Source organism: Exserohilum turcica (assembly GCF_000359705.1).
Source record: "Exserohilum turcica Et28A unplaced genomic scaffold SETTUscaffold_18, whole genome shotgun sequence".
Lineage (NCBI taxonomy): Eukaryota > Fungi > Ascomycota > Dothideomycetes > Pleosporales > Pleosporaceae > Exserohilum > Exserohilum turcicum.
Window position 1 is genome coordinate 143,038 of NW_007360003.1, and position 6,277 is coordinate 149,314.

The window sequence follows — 6,277 nt, forward strand, 5'->3', positions numbered from 1 at the left end:
TATGTGTAAAGGTATATAAAGAAGAATAACATTCTTCTCCTTATAAAGATCTTAAAAATTTGTACATTAGTAGCTCTTATAGCTATTAATAATAAGTAGTTAATACCTACTTATAGTAGAGCTCTTTATATAGGTATTAAAGTGCTTTAACCAGGCAACAATAAGCTAATTACTTACTTAGCTATTAGGACTAACTTTAAGAACCTAGTTAATAGGCAAATTCTTTAACTAACGTTAATAAGCACCTTACCTATAAAGATAATAAAGGGTAGTATCTAGCAACCTAACGCGCTTACGTCTTAGATTATAGTAACCTACTTATAGTTACCTAGCTATATCTACTTTTCTTTTCTATATCTCTCTAATGCTATAATTAATTACTATAATAAAATCTTGCCTATTATAAAGCTAGTTTTGTTGAAGTTATAGATATTATTATCTATAATACCCTACTTCTACCTTATTACCTAGACTAAGTTAAAATAGCGCTAAATAGCTACTAGGTTCTTATAAGTAGATTACTAGTAATTATAAAGATAGCTCTAGCGCGTATAGAGCTTAGTAGTCTACCTAATAATGTTATTAACCTAATTCTTACTAATAGAGTAGCTACTACGCTTTTTTATTAGTTTATTAGCTATTACTTGAACCTTAGCCTTTATAAGGGCAAATCCAAGCGTAGACTCTTTAAAAATACGTCTGATAATAGCCTCCTCTTCTAACTTATTTAGGCGCTTTAAATATAGTTTCTAGTTGCCTTAGGGGCGCTTTCTAGCCTATTAATTAGATATCATACTTTAAGGCACGTTATACATGGAGGTAGCGCGTCTTTAGCTTTAAAAAGGTTATCATTAGATATTAAAAAGAGCAAGTTAAAGATCTAATTTAAGATAACTTAATCAATAGTTTTGTTATTAAGATATAACGCGTTGTAGTATCAATTTTAACGCGCTAGTAGTAAGTGACTAACTCGATTACGTGACTGACTCGCTTATGAATCACGTTACCTTATATTATACTTAAATTTATTCAAACTACTTATAATGCTCTTATACTGTTTATTTATTTGATAAATACATATAAATTTCAAATTATAAATATTCATAAAAGTATTAGCTGAATTATTAAAGAGATTAAAAATTATACTGATTATTCTGAGAACATTAGTAGAACAAGAGAACTATTAGCCTTTTAAAACTAAACTTAAAAATATACTACTTTACTTCTACTATAGTACAGGGAATTTTGGAATGAGACTACTTATAGTAAAGTAATAAGTATATTTAAAATACAGCAAAATAAGCTAGTAGCGTTTAACAGTAAGAACGTAAGTATTTGAATACTCTTGTTTAAGCTTTAAACATTCTAATCTTTTACTAATTAACTTCAAGCTACTACCTTTTTATTTATAGGTATCATATATATATTATTTCACTTATAATGTTATTTTTATTTTTTTTTACCTTCTCTTTTTTCTTAGTATTCCCTTTTTCTTAGTTTTCATAGTATTTTTAATCAAATATTACTAACTATAAAGAATGAACCTTTTTTTATAGTTATATTAGCTTATTCTTTTACTACTAGAGCTATAAAGTCTTTAGTATACTAAGTTTTATTTATTATTCCTTAAAATCATTAGATTTTAAAATTTCTACTTATAATACTAGTATCTGCTTAAGCTTTCTTCTCATTGTGTTAACATTAATGAGTTAGTGCTTTATAACTACTTATTTAAAAATACTTTTTTCTTAGAATTGTATATATTAAGTAAGGCATTTACTATATATATTCTGATAACATTCAGTATTTCTAATTATTACTAATAAAAGTTGAAAGAATAATAGCTAAGTATAGTAATATATCAATAATGGTAATAGTATGTGATTTGGAAACTATCAGCTAATACTAAACTTATTTTATACTTTATCAAAGAACTATATCTTAGCACTTTTATAACGAATAAAGTATATATAAAATCATGTGTTGATCTGATGAAAATTCCTATCAATAATAGCTAGTATATTATATGTTTTAAGCTTGTAATATTAGCTTATTTATAGTTCAAAGCTTCAGGAGCTAGATTACTATATATAAATCTTAAAGTAAGTTCTTTAGGAGGTCATTATATATATGTTAAGCTTTAAATAAACTTTTAACTAGTTATTTATAGCCTACTTTTATAATTACTTACTATAGCTTATACTATTGGTAAGAGCTTATAAAGTTACTTCAAAATGAAATAAAAAAGAAGTTTCTACTTGTAACTTAGCAACGCCTAAGAAAGAAAAAAGAAAACTTTACTTTTCAGGTTAAGTAAGCTTTGAACTCTAAAGCGCCTGACTTCGTCAAGAAATATCTCAGAGTAAATCTTGTTATTATATTACTTTAGCTTTATTTCTTGATTATTTAGAACATTTGAAGTTTTATTGAAGATGTTTAATAATGATTTAGTTTTATTTTACTGTAAATATACGCTTAGTTAAGTAGTATATGCTGTAAGTATAGAAGCTTTCGAATAGTTAAGCTTATGATATTAATATAAAAATAGTAAAAATACTATGTATTACTTCAAATTCTTATATATTATATAATATAATTAATAGTATAGATACTTTTTCTACTATAGTATCTCTACCTTATAGCTTTTAGAATAAATATATAACTATAAAGACAGCTTATAGTTTATATATTAACTATATATAACCTTATTTCTTATAGTAATATTAGATAAATTCTATATTTTAAAATAGAATATACTAAAGATAAGCGCTACCACTTAAACACTATTGATCTACATAAAGCTCTATTCATACTTGTTAGTGTTGAGTTTAAAATATATTATTCTTCTAGTAAAAAGTTCATAGAAGACTTATATGATAAAAGAATAAAGTTTCTAGTACTAAAAAGCTTTACATTTTTCTTGAAAAGACTAATATTTTTCGTATTTTTAAATGTTTTCAGAGGAACATTTATTCTTTTGAGAGCATTCATATTAACTATAGAAAAAGGTTCAGTTTTCTCTGATACTAGATCATAAAATATGACAAAAAGAAGTAAAAATATTACTTTACATAAAGAAATATAAGTATATAATATATATAGAATTTTCCTTAAAATATATATTCTATATTAAGATAGAAATATAATATTTCTCTATAAAAACCTTTGAACTGTCTATCAATACTAAGTAAGAATATCAAAAACTGCCCTAATATATATATAGAAAGTATATTCAAAATAAGAAATAAAGAAATAAGTGAGAAATAAGAAAACTTAATATTTTATAGTAAAATAGTCAACGTTCTGAAGAAATTACAAAAAATATAAAGAGAATATAGTAATTATAAAAATATTATTTATAATCTTTACTGTCTATATTACTATCATTAGATTTCAACTAATGTTATTGTTAACGCTATCTTTTATCAAGTATACGTCTTAAGTAAAAAGAACTTTTTTCTTTTTATTTTTTTAGTAAGAAAATAGTTCTATAAACTTAGGTTTCTCTAATATTCATATACCTTCTCTGTTAGTTTCTTATTAATTATCCACTAATCTTTATAAGCTTTTTTTACAATATTTTTTCAATGTAACCTTTCTTATGCGCTAGCCTTTTTACTTTTTGTCATCTTCTTAGAGTACTCTTACTAGGATTTATATATTAAATTATACTATTTTCAACCTAAGATAATAGTGTATACTATAATCAGCTTTAGATTTATATATTAATACCTAATGTAATATTTATTTTATTTACTTCAATACTTTGGATAGATAGTTTAAAATTCTAAATCTTTTTTTATTAAATTACAAAAAATATAGAACTATTTCTCTATTGAAACTTAGACACCATATATCTATACTAAAATGTAGTAGCTAAACTTCTAGTTACTTATAAGGCTTTTGATATTATTATTACATATTTTTTAGCCTTTTAGTATGAAACAGTTTCAAAAATAAATAGTATCTTTTAATTACTGATAATAACTATACGCTACTTAGAATTAGTGTTTAGATATTAGTATAGCGTACATAGCTTTTTAAGAAAGGTTTAACTATTTATAGCTCCATTATTAGAAGTACTAGAGTTATAGCGTGGCTATACTAGTATAGCTACTATACACCTAATAACTTATTGATAATTTAAAATACGTAGTTATTGTAGATGGATCATATGGTATATAGTAATATCGATCTAAAATTGCTAAATAGTTTACTATTGTTATTTTTAATTATATTCTGAGACTAAAGTCTTATAAAGTTTTAAAAGCTTATTTTATTTTAATATATTAGTATAATATAGCTAAATTCATAAAAATCCTATTGTACCGACTAATTATAGTATATAGTAAATAACTTCAAAGCTTTTATTATACTTACTCTATAATTTAGTTTATATGAAAACTATAGAAAAACTTGTAATGTCTTTATATTTTCTCATATATTATAAAATCTTTCTATATTGACTAACTATACGAAATGAAAGCTTTAGTATCTATATAAAAATGGTAAATATTAAACATAGTCTCATAATCTCTTATATCTTTAGTATTACCTATGTATATCTATAAAAGTTTTTTTGAAATAGTTATTATTCTCTATATAATAGATATAATTATAAGTATATTTTACCTATTTTAGTATAAAAGTAATGAGCGGTAATTTTATGAAATAGTCTTTAGTTCTAAGAAAAATAACAGTAGAACTTAAGTTCAAAAAACGAAAAAAAAGTGATTTAAGTAAGTTAGATATTTTAGTGAAAGCGTAGTTTAAGATTAGTATGTATCAAACATATTTTAAAAAGTAGTACTCACTCTGGTCTTATTAAATACAAGTAAGACGTTAGCGTTGTTAACTATAGTTCAGTATATATCCAAGCTTATGAGCTTATTTACATCATTAGCTAGAGCTTCCAAACTTTATTTTAAATAATACTATTTTTCCATTGTTTTTATTTTCATTAATATTGTTTTATTACTTTACTGTTACTGCTAAACTCGATTTATCTTAGACTTTAAAATATATACAGTACTCTACCCTATTTCTCTTATTTTGCAATATTATGAAGTTCTTTTTAAAAATTCTTACTTTAAAGAATAGTAACTTATATAACGCTATAGATAAGATCTTCAACAGTCAGCTTGCTAATTTAAACTATATTATTAAAGATATCACTTCAAATATATGTAAAAACTATGGGATAATAGCTTCGAAGTAAAACGTACTATTATTTAGTGTATAAGAAAACATAAAAAGCGTATTTACGAAAAAAACAGGCGCTATTAATATGAAGTTTAAATAATGTTTATAATTAAACATTTTAGTATTAATAATATCTTAGCTAACGTGGTTCATAAGCTAGTTAGTCACCTAAGCAAGTTAGTCACTCCCTACTAGCGCGTCAACGTTAATACTATAATGCGCGATATCTTAATAATGCAACTAATATGTAACTTATCTTGAATTAGATCTTTAACTCGCTTTTTTTAATATCTAATCATAATATATTTGAAGCTAAAGACGCGCTACCTCCATCTATAACGTGCCATAAAGTATAATATCTGATTAATTAGCTAAAAAACGCCCCAAAGGCGACTATAAACTAAATTTAAAGCGCCTAAATAAGTTAGAAGAGGAGACTATTATCAGACGTATTTTTACAGAGTCTACGCTTGGATTTGCACTTATAAAGGCTAAGGTTTAAGTAATAGCTAATAAACTATTAAAAAAGCGTAGTAGCTACTCTATTAGTAAGAATTAGGTTAATAACATTATTAGGTAGACTACTAAGCTCTATACGCGCTAGAGCTATCTTTATAATTACTAGTAATCTACTTATAAGAACCTAGTAGCTATTTAGCGCTATTTTAACTTAGTCTAGGTAATAAGGTAGAAGTAGGGTATTATAGATAATAATATCTATAACTTCAACAAAACTAGCTTTATAATAGGCAAGATTTTATTATAGTAATTAATTATAGCATTAGAGAGATATAGAAAAGAAAAGTAGATATAGCTAGGTAACTATAAGTAGGTTACTATAATCTAAGACGTAAGCGCGTTAGGTTGCTAGATACTACCCTTTATTATCTTTATAGGTAAGGTGCTTATTAACGTTAGTTAAAGAATTTGCCTATTAACTAGGTTCTTAAAGTTAGTCCTAATAGCTAAGTAAGTAATTAGCTTATTGTTGCCTGGTTAAAGCACTTTAATACCTATATAAAGAGCTCTACTATAAGTAGGTATTAACTACTATTATTAATAGCTATAAGAGCTA